The sequence below is a fragment of the Heterodontus francisci genome, chromosome 31 (genome assembly GCF_036365525.1).
Source record: "Heterodontus francisci isolate sHetFra1 chromosome 31, sHetFra1.hap1, whole genome shotgun sequence".
Lineage (NCBI taxonomy): Eukaryota > Metazoa > Chordata > Chondrichthyes > Heterodontiformes > Heterodontidae > Heterodontus > Heterodontus francisci.
Window position 1 is genome coordinate 38,477,190 of NC_090401.1, and position 14,403 is coordinate 38,491,592.

The 14,403-nt window shown below is 41.6% G+C and overlaps 1 protein-coding gene across 1 annotated transcript in view; it reads left to right on the plus strand.

The window, feature by feature from the left end:
* Positions 1-4,551: 4,551 nt before the first annotated feature.
* Positions 4,552-14,403, plus strand: part of ncmap (non-compact myelin associated protein) — an 86,904-nt gene continuing 77,052 nt past the window's right edge. Inside the window, exon 1 of the mRNA XM_068010944.1 lies at positions 4,552-4,820. The gene's annotated coding sequence lies outside the window, so the exon portion shown is untranslated. The remainder of the gene's footprint in view (positions 4,821-14,403) is intronic.

A 14,403-nucleotide genomic window follows, 5' to 3' on the forward strand; every position in this document is an offset into this window, starting at 1 on the left:
ACAAAGAACAAAAGGGAAGGTCTGTGATAGGGTGGAAGACAGGAGGGATTAAATGATAAAAGTTAATGGTACAGGGCCAAAGGGAGTGGTAATGGGACAACAAGTAAAGGAACAAATGATGTGTCTAGAGGAGGTGTGAATGGCAGAATGATGAACAGCTGCCATCTGAAAGAAAAAGAGAAAAATGCGAGTAGAACCAAACCTGCAAAGAGAAAAAAAAATGGGGTAGATGATACGATCTGAAATTGTTGAACTCAATGTTGAGTCCGGAAGGCTGTAAAATGCCTAATCAAAAGATGAGCTTCTGTTCCTCAAGCTTATGTTGAGCTTCATTGGAACACTGCAGTAGATCAAGGACAGAGATGTCCCTAATTGAATCTTGTAACTTCTATTAACTTCTCTCCATGTCCTGCGCTCTTTCAATTCAAGCAGACCTGGTGACCATCAATTAGAGGAACATCTTCTGCCTTCCAGGTGTATTTGGATCAAATTGAACTCCAGCAATTATCATCCTTATAGGTGTTTAATCTCCTCTGTATCCACTGAATGTAGCTTAACCAGCATGTGTCAGTCTGCTTATTCTTACACTTTCAGGACTGCTGTTGCCAATGGTTTCTGAGGTTGCAACATTGTGAATTGAAGCCAAGTCATAAATTAAAATCACCCAAATGTAAAGTTTTAACTTGGTCTTAAGTGCTGTATCTTCATGCTGTTGATACAAGATGATCTGACAATAACATTGTAGTACATTGTCTAGTTTTCAATCACTCACAGTTTTAGCATTTCCGATTGCTTGATGGTCAAAATTGATTTTCCAAACAGTCTATTTCTTTTCCAATGGCTCTGTGAATTTATCCAGTGAATAGGAAAGCAACAGAAAACAGTGGTTGCAAATGCAATTGTTAAATTAACAGTTCTTGGGTCGAGGGCCAGTGGTTTGGCAGGGTCCCCCACACCACTAGAGTAGGGAATGAAAAAATAGCTATCCTGTAACTGCAACTGAAAATATTAGTATGTGCACAGCAAGATTGGACTCAGCTGTGATGTTGTTCATGGTTCAATGGCATGTTGCAACTCACTGTCAAAACTCAGAAATGAATAATGCTTTCCTGGGTATAGAACAGAAGGTATCTTGTGTCCATGGAATAAAGAGCCAATCTCTTCAGAATCAGAGCACACATAGGGCTGGACTTTGATAGAATGGTGGCCCGCACATGCAGGCCGCACACTACCATGCTGCCGTGATCTAGCGTGCGGCGGCTCATTATAATTTGCAGGGCAGCTGCACCGTCCCCCACCCCCCAATCACGTGGTGGGGATAGCCTCGTGTCAATGGCGTTGCCTGTTTCTGCGCAGACACTGGCACCATTTTTAAAGGGCTGCCAGGCCTGCGTTGACAGATGAAAGTTGACCCCCACCCCTACAACTGCAACAAAAAAATGAAGATATGACACACACACACACCCTAACTACACCAGAAAAGCCCAGATTACCCCTTTTCCATCCCAAATACACTGTACAGAGTTGACCCCTTTCACACCCCTGCAACTGTCCCAAGTGCAGAATTCTACCCATTCCTCCTCCCCCCCCCTCCACTACACTGACAATGAAGAGTTTCCCCCTTCCTCCCCTGCACCCCCCACCTCCACTTCACTACAAATACAGAGTTACCCCTTCCCCACCTTGATGGCGGCAGCTTTCCCTGGACGGGAAAGTGAAGGTGCGGGAGTGCTGCACGTCACTTGGAAAATCCGGAACTGTTGGTAAGATGGCTCCAGCTTCCATTTAAATGTAGTTAAATAGCTGATATGAATATTGAAATCGGGTCCTACCGCAGTGCGGTGGATGTGCCATCACAGAGTTTCCCCGCTGCCGGGAAGATCGGGTCTGGTGTTCCTGGCGTCGGGCTCCATGGTGAGCTGCTGCCGCTTCGATCTTCCAGCCCCGCATCCCACCCCCCACGCTCCACGCTCCCCCACTGCCATGGAGCCCGACACCCAGAGCTCAACAAAATCCAGCCCAGGAAAAAGTACTGTTTCCGTGTTTGCTTCATCATTGGCTGAAATAGCAGTATCAACGTAAAGCTAAATTCCATGGGCCAGAGTCTGCAATCAGCAGCAAAGCAAGATCTCACTGCTGGCCTACAAAGTAAGTTTTGCTGAGAGATCTAATGATCTTTCTGCCGAGAATTTCATCTCTAGTGCCGCGCAGTGGTACCGCAACTGATTCAGTCTTCTTTACTTGGCATTCCCAGTGTTGAGCTGTCAATCACCAAAGGATAAAAGCACTAAAATAAAATCACTTTTAATTTTTTTGTACATAAGAGTTAACGTAAGATTGGGACATACACATGGGTTGAAGGTAGAAGCTAAAATACTCTGAAAATTTTTTTAAAAATAATTATTTTTTAAAAATTATTTTAAAAATCTACTAATTAATAATTTAACAGCATTCCAAATATAAAATTATTTTTTCAGTGTCAGTTCTGTTGTTCTTCAAATGTTATTCATGACATTGCTGTTAAAAACCCAGGTACGTCTGATTGAACATGCTGTAATTTTTTTAAATAGGGTTTTTAACAGAGATGTGGGAATGGGCAAGTTGAAGTTCTCGCTGATTTCAGTGATTGTTGTCTCTGGGGAGGAGCCAAGGCGCAGCCTGAGTCAGAGCACTGAGTGACAGACCGCAACATCAGGATTTCCGTGCTAATCTGTGCATGGCCGACATCCTGAAGTTGCGGTCAGTTTCAGAGGGGTAATGAAGGTGAACGTTGGCACTTCGCTGTTAAAGTGTCAGGCCCCCACCCCCATGCAAAATCTGGCCCAATGTGTTCCAGTGGTTCTAATATTGATATTAATGTCACCTCATTGATCAAATCCACTGCTTACAATGTTTCAGTGTTCTCATGCCTGAGGAATTTCCACACTTGACAGGAAAATTGGAACCTAAGTGTTAGTTTGGCTCAGTGGTAACATTCTTGTCTCTAAGTCAGGAAGGTTGTGGGTTCAAACTTCACTCCAGAGACTTGAGCACATATTCTCGGCTGACATTTCAGTGCAGTGCTGAGCGAGTGCTGCACTGTCGCCTGTGCTGTTTTTTGGATGAGATGTTAAACTGAGGCCCTGTCTGCCTTCTTAGGTGGACATAAAACATTCTGAAAGATGGCACAATTTTGAAGAAGAACAGGGAAATTCTGCCCAGTATCTAAACCAATATTTATCCTTTAACCAACACTACTAAAAAACAATTATCTGGTCATTATCTCATTGCTGTTTGTGAGAGCTTGCTGTGTGTGAACTGGCAGCTGCATTTCCTACATTACAACAGTGACTATACTTCAGGAAGTACTTCATTGGACATCCTGAGACTGTGAAAGGCACTATATAAATGCAAGTTCTTCCCTTCTTTACAGCAAGAGAGCTTGATTTGTTTTTCTTCCTCTTCCTTGCCCAGGGAAATTAAGGCTAACTTTAGCACCTTTGCTACCACCCAAGCTGAGGGCTAGGGAGGCAGACATTCAGTCAGGTCTGCCATTACGTCCCAGTGTATGTGACTGTATGAATCAAATACTGCTTTTATTAAATGGGATTTTTCACAAATGTTTTGGGATCATCATTCTACCCATCTTACATGGAAACTACAAAGTAGTGGCCTTGTTGATTGCTAGCTAGTAGCCCATGCTGCAAAAGTTGTGGATGTCACATTTGGTTGTAATGCCTCACATGATAGGACAACACACTTTTAAAGTTCACAGTTGAAGAATGGCTCCTTGTGGTAGTGGGGGAAGGGGACAGTGGTGGTGCTGCAAAACCAAATTCCAGCAATACTCACCATTTAGAATAGGTGAATACTTAAGGAGAAGAATGACAAATGTTCCCTTACCTCTCAGTTTAATGAATATATGCATTCATCCACTCTGGATACAATTCATCTCTAGGTGATGAGACAGTTAACAGCAAGGGGTGATTGTTTAATGTAATAAACCCTTCAAACCTGTTAAAAGTAATGTCTAGGTTATTAAATTTCCTAACAAAGATTGTACAAATAAGTAAATATTTCGTTTATAAATTATCTTTTAGAACTCAAAAGAACATTTCCTCATCAGTATGACAACACACAAAGTGGGACGCTCATTGTTTAGTTATCCTAACATAATGGTCTATTCAGCGCAATTGCAAATACGAATATCTTCACGTTCCTGTGCTGTGGAACTGGAATTAAGCTCTGAGGCTACATTCAGTTGGAGACCACATTAAAAAAAAAACGGATTATTTTTAGACTTCTGCTGTTGCTCGTTATTATGTAGCATGAGAAAAATGTACGGAGTCCGCAGGATAATTGACCTGTGCAGTGAGGAAATCACAGAGATAGAGATAACTTCATTGGCTTGGGGGTTTTGGGATGTGGTGAAAGGCGTCTTTGTTATATAGGCGCCTGTGGCAGTGCGGCACAAGGAAGGACAAACAGGAGAGGGCACTAACTGAAGTCACGTTTCCAATCTCTGAACAGTGTTTAGAAAGCAGCTGAAGAGTCACTGGAGGGAGTCGCCTGGACGGATTAGTCTCCAGCCGCTTTGCTTGTGATCACCTGTCAAGACGGAAGAGCTGCTAAACCTGTCCAACCGGGTCAGAGTGATTGCAACATCGGCATGGGGGAGGGCAGCAGCTTCTGAACCCCATCAGACTGTCACCCTACTGCTTGCGATCGGCATTTCAACATCAGGGCAAGACAGCGAGAGACTCACGAGCGACAGGGAACCTGGTGGGAAAGGGGCGGCAGCGCTTCCACGCAACCTTGGCTGTGTCTGGGAGAAGGGACAGGTAAAGACAGTGACTTTAAATGCACTTTATTGTGAATGGAGAAAACTGGCGTTAAACTACACGGAGGAATGCTGCGGAGATTTAACACAAAGAACGAAATGAGTTGTTAGGATCATTGACTAAGAAAAGTTCTCCTGGAGTTGGGGGAAGTTTGACTTCTGGGTGTTTTCACGCGTTGTGTGAGGTGGAGATAGGTTTTTTTTCGCAGTTGGAATTGCTGCATGCTGATAAAAGTCGGGAATTTGCTCTTGAAATAAAGAATAAGGACGGGTGCGTTACGTATTTACACGGCAGTGATGTCACTGAGAGGCTCAGATATTAAATGATGAAAGTTGAACTTTTCAGGACTGCCATAGTGGATCTGACAGCCACTGACCCACACGCAGTTGATGTGTGATATCTCACAACTAGTCTTTATATAGCATCTCTAGCATAGTAAGCCTTCACAGGAGCATTATCAAACAAAATTTGACACAAAGCCCCATAAAGAGCTATTACAGCAGATGACAAAATGCTTGGTCAAAAGGAGGAAATAGAGGCAGAAAGGTTTAGGGAGGGAATTCCAGAACTTAGGGATGGCCACCAATGGTGGAGTGATTAAAACTGGGGATGCTGAAGAGGCCATGATTAGAGGAGTGTAGATATCGCTGAGGGTTCTGGGGCTGGAGGAGATTAAAGATAGGGAGGACCGAGGCTGTGGAGGAATTTGAAAACTGGGTGAGAATTTTACAATCGGGGTATTGCTTAACTCGGAGCCAATGTTGGTCAGCAAATATAGGGGCGAGTTAGGACACAGCATAGTTTTCAATGACCCCAAGTTTATGGGAGGTAAAATGTGGGAGGCCAGCCAGGAATGCATTAGAATAGTCAAGTCTAGAGGTAGCAAAGAGTTTCAGCAGCAGGTGAACTGAGGCAGGGGCAGAGTCAGGCGATGTTACAGAAATGGAAATAAGCAACCTTAGTGATGACATGGATAGGTGGATGGAACCTCATTTTGTGGCCAAATACAGCACCAAGGTTGGTTCGGCCACAGCCAGTTTCCAGGGAGAGGGTTGGAGTTGGTGGCTAGGGAATGGAGTTTGTAGCAGGGACCAAAGAGAATGGCTTCAGTCTTCCCAATATTTAGTTGGTGGAAATTTTTGCTCATCCAGTACTGGATGTTGGATAAGTAGTGTGATAATTGAGAGACAGTGGAGGGGTCAATAGAGGTGATGCTGAGGTAGAGTTGGGTGTTTTCAATATACATGTGGAAACTGATGCTGTGTTTTTGGGTGATGTTGCTGAGGGGCTAGCCTGTAGATGTAGATCACACTTGAAGGCCTGATGGTGATTGAATCAGGAGTGCGACTACTTGTTCATAAAAGTGATTCACTTGTAATATTTGTACTCCAGCCTATTGTAAGCATCGGTGTAATGAGTCGCTTCACACATTAAATAGTGGGCTACGATGTGTTGACTAAAATTGGTGTTTTTTATGACCTGTATCTGATTTTTATGCACTACTCTTGGTGATGTGCTGTGAGTAACGTGAATGTACGAGATGGCTGCCTGCTGTGATATATGATTTTTAGAACATGAGTAAACATGCTGGGGGTAGAGTCACGATTATTACGGAGCAGTTCATATTGTACTAAATATTCATGTATGACAGGTATTAGCTATGAAGTTCGCAAACAAGACAGCAGATCAACAGTGGGTTATCTTCAAGTATGCAATAGAAGTATAATATAGTCATATTCTTGTAAGACAAATAAAAGCACATATTGAAGGATAGAATACTGCGGATAAATAGGAGATTAAAATTAAATTCAAATTTAAAAGGGAGGCATTTAATAAAACTAAGGTTAAGGTGGAAAACCTCATTAGAAGAGCTAAAGGAAATATGAAAAAGGCTAACAGGTTATATAAAAGGGTGTAATTATGACATTTTTAAGTGTATTAAAAGTAAAATACTTTTAGTTGAAGATAGAACCAGAGAGATGAAAGAGTGGATATGTCTGTTAACAAATGAGGTTGGTGGTGAGAATGTAGGTGTACCAGAGGAGGATATTGAACAATTGTTGGAGATAACTAGAGAAATAACTGGTTCTGAAAAAGATTAGAGAACACAAGGTGGATAAGTCAGTAGGCACTGATAGCATGCAGCATGTTGAACTAGGAGATATTAGAGGCGTTAACCACAATTTATCAGTTCTCCTTAGATATGCAAAAGGTGCTGCAAGATTGAAGGGAACACATATAACACATTTGTATGAGAAGGCGGCACAGTGGCGCAGTGGTTAGCACCGCAGCCTCACAGCTCCAGGGACCCGGGTTCGATTCCGGGTACTGCCTGTGTGGAGTTTGCAAGTTCTCCCTGTGTTTGCGTGGGTTTTCTCCGGGTGCTCCGATTTCCTCCCACAAGCCAAAAGACTTGCAGGTTGATAGGTAAATTGGCCGTTATAAATTGTCACTAGTATAAGTAGGTGGTAGGGAAATTTAGGGACAGGTGGGGATGTTTGGAAGAAATATGGGATTAGTGTAGGATTAGTATAAATGGGTGGTTGATGTTCGGCACAGACTCGGTGGGCCGAAGGGCCTGTTTCAGTGCTGTATCTCTAATCAAATAATCAAAGGATAAACTGGCTATTCTTATGTCAGCAGTGGACAAAGTCTTTAAGTCCATAATTTGAGGTAAAAATTAGTGAGCATTTAGAAATGCAAGGGATAATTGAGAACAGCTAGCATGGATATGTTACAGACAAGTTGTGGTGACAAATTTAATAGATTTCTTTGAAGAAGTAATAGTAAAGGTGGCCATAGAGATGGGATGCAGTAGAAATAGCGTTTATGAATGCTCAGAAATCTTTCAATAAATGTCTGACAGGAGTCTTGTTGCAACAATTCAGGCTTATGGTAGAAAGGGAAATGTAGCAGCATGCATAGAGAGTTCATTGCTGGACTGGGAAACATGGACTGGAGTTAATGAACGTTGTAATAGGATTGGAGAAAAACTATCCCACAAGCCTTGATGCAGGGTCCATTTCTATTCTTGATACATATTGATGATTTGGACTTGGATATCGGGAATACTATATCTAAATGTGCTAATGACACAAAGTAGGGGGTTTGGTAAACAATAGATGGGTTAGTGCAATGCTCAGACAGGTGGCAGATGTGCATAGAATTACATAGAATATACAGCACAGAAACAGGCCATTCAGCCCAACCAGTCCATGCAGTGTTTATGCTCCACTCGAGCTGCCTCCCATCCTTCCTCAACTAACTCTAACAGCATAACCCTCTATTCTCCTTTCCCTCATATGCTTATCGAGGTTTGCCTTAAATGTGTCTATACTATTCGCCTCAACTACTCCTGTGGTAGCAAGTTCCATATTCTCACCACACTCTGGGTAAAGAATTTACTTTTGAATTTCCTGTTTGATTTCTTGGTGACTATTTTGTATTGATGGCCCCTTATTTTTCTCTTCCCCACAAGTGGAAGCATGCTTTCTGTAACTACTGTATCAAAACCTTTCATAATTTTAAAGAGCTCTATTCGGTCACTCCTGAGCCTTCTCTTAAGAGTAAAAAAACCCAACCTGTTCATCCTTTCCTGATAGTTATTACCTCACCGTTCTGGTATCATCCTTCTAAGTCTTTCCTGCACCCTCTTCATCTCTATATCTTTATTATAATATGACAATCAGAACTGCACGCAGTACTCCAAGTGTAACTTAATATGGTGAAATGTGAGGATATCATTTAGAATAAGAGCATGGAATGGGAGTAAATATCAATGCAAAGACACTGAAGGTTGTGGATGAACATAGAGACCTAAGCGTTCAAATACATATTTCCTTTAATGTGCAAAAGGCTATAGTATTTTGGATTTTATAAATCAGGCCATAGACTACAAGACTAAAGAGGAAAGAATTAATTTGTACATGGCAATGGTGAAAGCACAGTTAGAGTACTGTGTGCGTTTTTTGGTGTCCCATTATAGGAAGGGTATTGTGATTATTTCTACGGGAGCAGAGAGGGCTAAAATGAGATGGGAGATTTTTTAAGTTATGAGCAACTTTGATAGTTGAATAGGGAAAGGCTATTTACTCTGCTTAGGAATCAGTGACAAGGGTCCAGCAATTTAAAATGGTCACTAAGGAAGTGAAAGAGATTCAGAGAAATGTCTTTACTCAGGTTTTTTGGAGCATGCATTGCTTTGCCACAGGGAGTAGTTGAAGTCGAGACTTTTATATCTTTTAAGGGAAAAGCGGTAAAACACTTGAAGCAGAGGAAGATGCAAGGCTATGGGAAAAAATACAGGGCAGTGGGGTTCATTTTAATTCATTCAAATAAGTTGAATGGCTTCCTTTTGAACTGTAAATGTCTATGGTTCAACATTTTGACCCTGTTCATGTAAGCTAGTCTTTATATCATTACTCGTTTTGTGAGCTGACAGGCTTATCCATCACATACCATGACTCATTAGACCAGTGCATGGTACAAATGTAAACTTGTTTTATAGCATATCAACCTATTAGATTGGCTTAGCACATGTATAGATGAGTACTGAAACATACAATAGATGGTTCTCTTGCTCCTTGGTATTCTGGATGATTCTTTCTTTTCTTCTTTTGGGCCTCCTTATCTCGAGAGACAATGGATACGCGCCTGGAGGTGGTCAGTGGTTTGTGAAGCAGCGCCTGGAGTGGCTATAAAGGCCAATTCTGGAGTGACAGATTAAACTGTCCAAATGTGCACCATCAGTGCTGTATGAATTCATTCAACGGGTGCTGACATGACACTATCCCTAGTTGTTTCAAGCTGTTGATGTTAACTCTTCAAACAGCCAGCAAGATAACATGCGGCCTTTAAACTGTTTGATTACTACTTATATCTTGCATAATAATGTGTGAAATGAGGAGTGCCAGACTGACAGCCTGCTCAATCAAAGCTTAAATATTTTAACCTTGAATAAGTACTCTTCTGTAGTAATTGTGCACAGGAAGTGATTCAGCACGTGGGATTGTATCTAACGTTAGTGAATATAATCAAACTTATTAGATAGGTCGAATTTGCATCAATAGTGAATGCATTGATATCATATAGAGGAACTCTATACAATGGCAGAGAATGCTAGGTAATGTACATGGGAATTCTCCACAATGGCAGAGAATAACCAGGTGATATTGCACATAAGGACTCTATATAACAGCAGTGAATTCTAGGTGATACACATGGAAACTCTGCAGTGGCAGTGACTAAATCATTTGTCAGAAAGTCTATGAGAATAAGAAGATTTCCTTCTCTAGGAATTAATTGCATTATTCTATCCTGATTTTTCCCCCTTGAATTTCAATTTAAAGTGTATTCAGTCACTGTTCATTAGAGTGTTGAAAATTGGTTAAAGTTAGGAGTCAAATTAAATTCAGCAGCAGGTATGGGGGCAGTGTGAGTGGTACACTGTTTGGGAAACCAGTTCCTATAGTTAATTTTTTATTGGAAATAATATTTTTGCATGGACTGAAATGCAAACAGAGGCAGACTAGAAGACTGACTAAATATTCCTTATTTATGAGACAGAGGCCAGTGATATGATTTATCAATGTTATCACTTAACAGGAAATGTAGGATAAAATTTAAGAGAACTTCCTAAAATCATTTTACTCACCAACTTTCTTTGCCAAATTTCTCCCCTTCCCTTCCCTTCTGGTCCAGAAGTGTTGATTCTTGCTGCAGTAGGCTTCCACGTGCACTGGGCACCCTGTCGACCCTTGCCCAACATGTGACTTTACTCACATGTGAGTCTGACAAATCTCTGGCCTTTGCTAAGTTAGATCTTGTAAGTTAGGGCAGTGGCAAGGATTTAATAATTGACCTCAGTGACCCACTCCTCTCCTAGTTAGGGAGGAAGAATCAACCAGGGTTCCTGTTCTTAATCATTATCTAGTGTCCACTGTTAGAAGAGCAGAAGTTGGGTGAGATCAGTGTTGGGTTGGCTACCAACACATATCTAATTGTTTAAAATCAAATATTAAAGCAACACAAGCTGCTTTTATACTAGGTTCACCATTTTGGAAAAAACATCAAGGCCAGCATTTATTACCCATTCCTAATTGCTCTTGAGAAGGTGCTGGTGAGCTGCCTTCTTGAACCACAGCAATCTATGTGGATTATATGTTTTCATAGCAGTTTTGATACAGTGTATGGCTTGCTGGGCTATTTCACAGGGCAGTTAAGAGTCAACTACATTGCTGTGGCTCTGGAGACTCTAAAGGACATGAGTGAGCCAGATGGGTTTTTAATGGCAATCTGGTAGTTTTATTGTCACCATTACTGATACCAGCTTTTTAATTCCATATTTATTTAATTAACTGAATTTAAAGTCCCCAATTGCTGGGGTCAGGTTTGAACACACGCCTCCAGATTACTAGTCCAGTACATAACCACTGTACTCATATTCCTTGCACAGTCCATTGCTCTAATAACAGAGACAAAAACAATAGGATGATTGTTGCAACTGGAGGAACCCAGAGATTTGCAGAACTAGTAGAGAGTGACTGGAAAAAAGCAAAAGGCCGGGAGGTACAGCTAAAATTGTGAACAAAAATCCACAAGGAGAAATTATACAAAACGTCTTTTAATACTATGTTAATTGTTCAGCCTAACTTCAGCTTGGTGGGACAATAATCATGTGCACATATATCAAAGAACAAAGAACAGTACAGCACAGGAACAGGCCATTCGGCCCTCCAAGCCTGCGCCGATCTTGATGCCTGCCTAAACTAACACCTCTGCACTTCCGGGGCCCATATCCCTCTATTCCCTTCCTATTCATATATTTGACAAGATGTCTCTTAAATGTCGCTATCGTATCTGCTTCCACCAACTCCGCCAGCAGCAAGTTCCAGGCACTCACCACCCTCTGTGTAAAAAATTTGCCTCGCACATCCCCTCTAAACTTTGCCCCTTGCACCTTAAACCTATGTCCCCTAGTAACTGACTCTTCCACCCTGGGAAAAAGCTTCTGACTATCCACTCTGTCCATTCCAAAATATCTATTCTCAACTTCTTCTAATTATAACAGGGCGGCACAGTGGCGCAGTGGTTGGGGCGGCACAGTGGCGCAGTGGTTAGCACTGCAGCCTCACAGCTCCAGGGACCCGGGTTCGATTCTGGGTACTGCCTGTGTGGAGTTTGCAAGTTCTCCCTGTGTCTGCGTGGGTTTTCTCCAGGTGCTCCGGTTTCCTCCCACAAGCCAAAAGACTTGCAGGTTGGTAGGTAAATTGGCCATTATAAATTGTCACTAGTATAGGTAGGTGGTAGGGAAATATAGGAACAGGTGGGGATGTTTGGTAGGAATATAGGATTAGTGTAGGATTAGTATAAATGGGTGGTTGATGGTCGGCACAGACTCGGTGGGCCGAAGGGCCTGTTTCAGTGCTGTATCTCTAATCTAATCTAAAAATTATAGGAGGTACTTGCCATCTTGCTGGCATGAGAACTTTAAGTGTAAAACTTAGCAGTTCTGTGGTGCAGGGCAGAGCTAAGAGAATCAAACAACCGTAAGTGCCTCCCACAAGCATTTCTAACTGTAGAAATATTATCAGTTTCTGTCATCCAAATGTACCAAAGATCATGGGCCTGGATTTTGTTGTCACAATGTTGAGGCTATCGGCATTTGCTGTTATTACAGGGTAAATCTGACAGCAACTTCTGGTGTTGGCAGAAATCCAGATGTTGCTGACAGAGAAACTATGCTGATCCACAGGATGCGCTGTTACAGTTCTTGCCAATAGACTTGGCACTGAAATCACTCAAATGGCATGGACTTGGGGTATTTGCAAATTAGTTCCACATTAAAAATGACTGAAAAAGTTAAGGTTGGTATATTTAGGAGTAAGTGAGTTTTTAATGCTGCTGAACAGCCCCGCTAGCCCTGAGATATTAATTTTACAAGTGTGGGATCTCATTCCCTGAGGAAAAAAAGTTGCAGATTTTAAAAAAGGAAATATTTTTTCTTTTTAAAAAATCTTTGTCTCTTTTATCGCTTTCTTCATTCCATCTGTATTTCAAAATCTTTATTTTGCTTCCTGTATATGATTTAAGTGTAATTTATACTTCCTGCTTTTTACTGCATGGCTCAATGAAAATTCTTCAATCTAATTGGTTGAAGAGCCTCACTGTTGCTTGCCCTGGTCACAAGACACCACTAATCCACTGTGGCGGGTGCTGCACTGAAACAGTCGCTGGATGACTGGGAAGTCTACGCTGACAAGCCTGCAAAAAGTCTCTGTGCAACTGTACGCGAGCTGAATGGCAAAAGCCATTCCTTCATCGCTGAGAGCAAAATCCAGGCCAATGTTTTGGTGATGATCCTCATCAACATAAATTAAAATGATGTATTCACATATAGTTTATTTATGTCATATCAACTATTCTGTCATAATTACACACAAATAACATGTCACAGAAGTGAATTATATCATCTTGCTTAATGATAACATCATGGTCTTTGTGACTCGTAAACCTCTGACACTACTGTGAATTTGGTTTGTCACCGTTGTAATGCAATAGCCATAATCTATCACCACTGGGAATGTTAAGGATGTCAGGAATAGATTGGAAAACCTTTAACATAGGCGATCAGTGATTACTTTGACTGACCAGTAATAAAGCAAACACAGGAGTAGAAACTTTAGAAATCTTTTCAAAACATAATGGCTTTACTCATACGAAGTGAATTATGTTGGTTTCATTTTTGACTAGATTGAATCTGATCGAGAGACAAAATGATCATTCCATGCTGCCTGCATGCACTTGATTTGCCAGATTGTTTCTTTGATATTTTGTGCCAGATTAAGATACAAGTAAGCTGTGGAAATGAATTCCCTATATTTTGAAATTTTATTCTATTAGTTTTAAGAAAAGTAAAACCTTCAGTCAATAGTTTCAGAAAATGTTAAACAAGGAGGCAATGCATTCAAATGCACTTCTTGTTCTGTAGGTGTCAACTGGATGTTCCTTTGTAAGGTATTAAAGGGGAGGCAGTGGCGTCGGAGTATTGTCACTGGATGAGTGACCCAGGGTATTCCCCTGGGGACATGGGTTTGAATCCCACCATGGCAAAAGGTGGAATTTGAATTCAATTAATAAAAAAAAATCTGGAATTAAAAAGCTGGTCATGAAACCATTGTCGATTGTCGCAAAAATCCATCTGGTTCACTACTGTCCTTACCTGGTCTGGCCTATATATGACTCCAGACCCACAGCAATGTGGTTGACTCTTAAAATACCCTCTGAAATGGCCTAGCAAGCCACTCAGTTGTACCATAACCGCTAAAAGGTCGATAAGGAATAAAACCGGATGGACCACCAGCATTGACCTAGCCACCGGAAACGACAATGATAAACCCAGCCCTGTTGACCCTGCAAATTTCTCCTTGCTCATATCTGGGGACTTGTGCCAAAGTTGGGAGAGCTGTCCCACAGACTAGTCAAGCAAAAGCCTGACATAGTCATACTCACGGAACCATACCTTACAATGTCCCAGACACGACCATCATCATCCCCGAGTATGTCCTGTCCCACGGCAGGACAG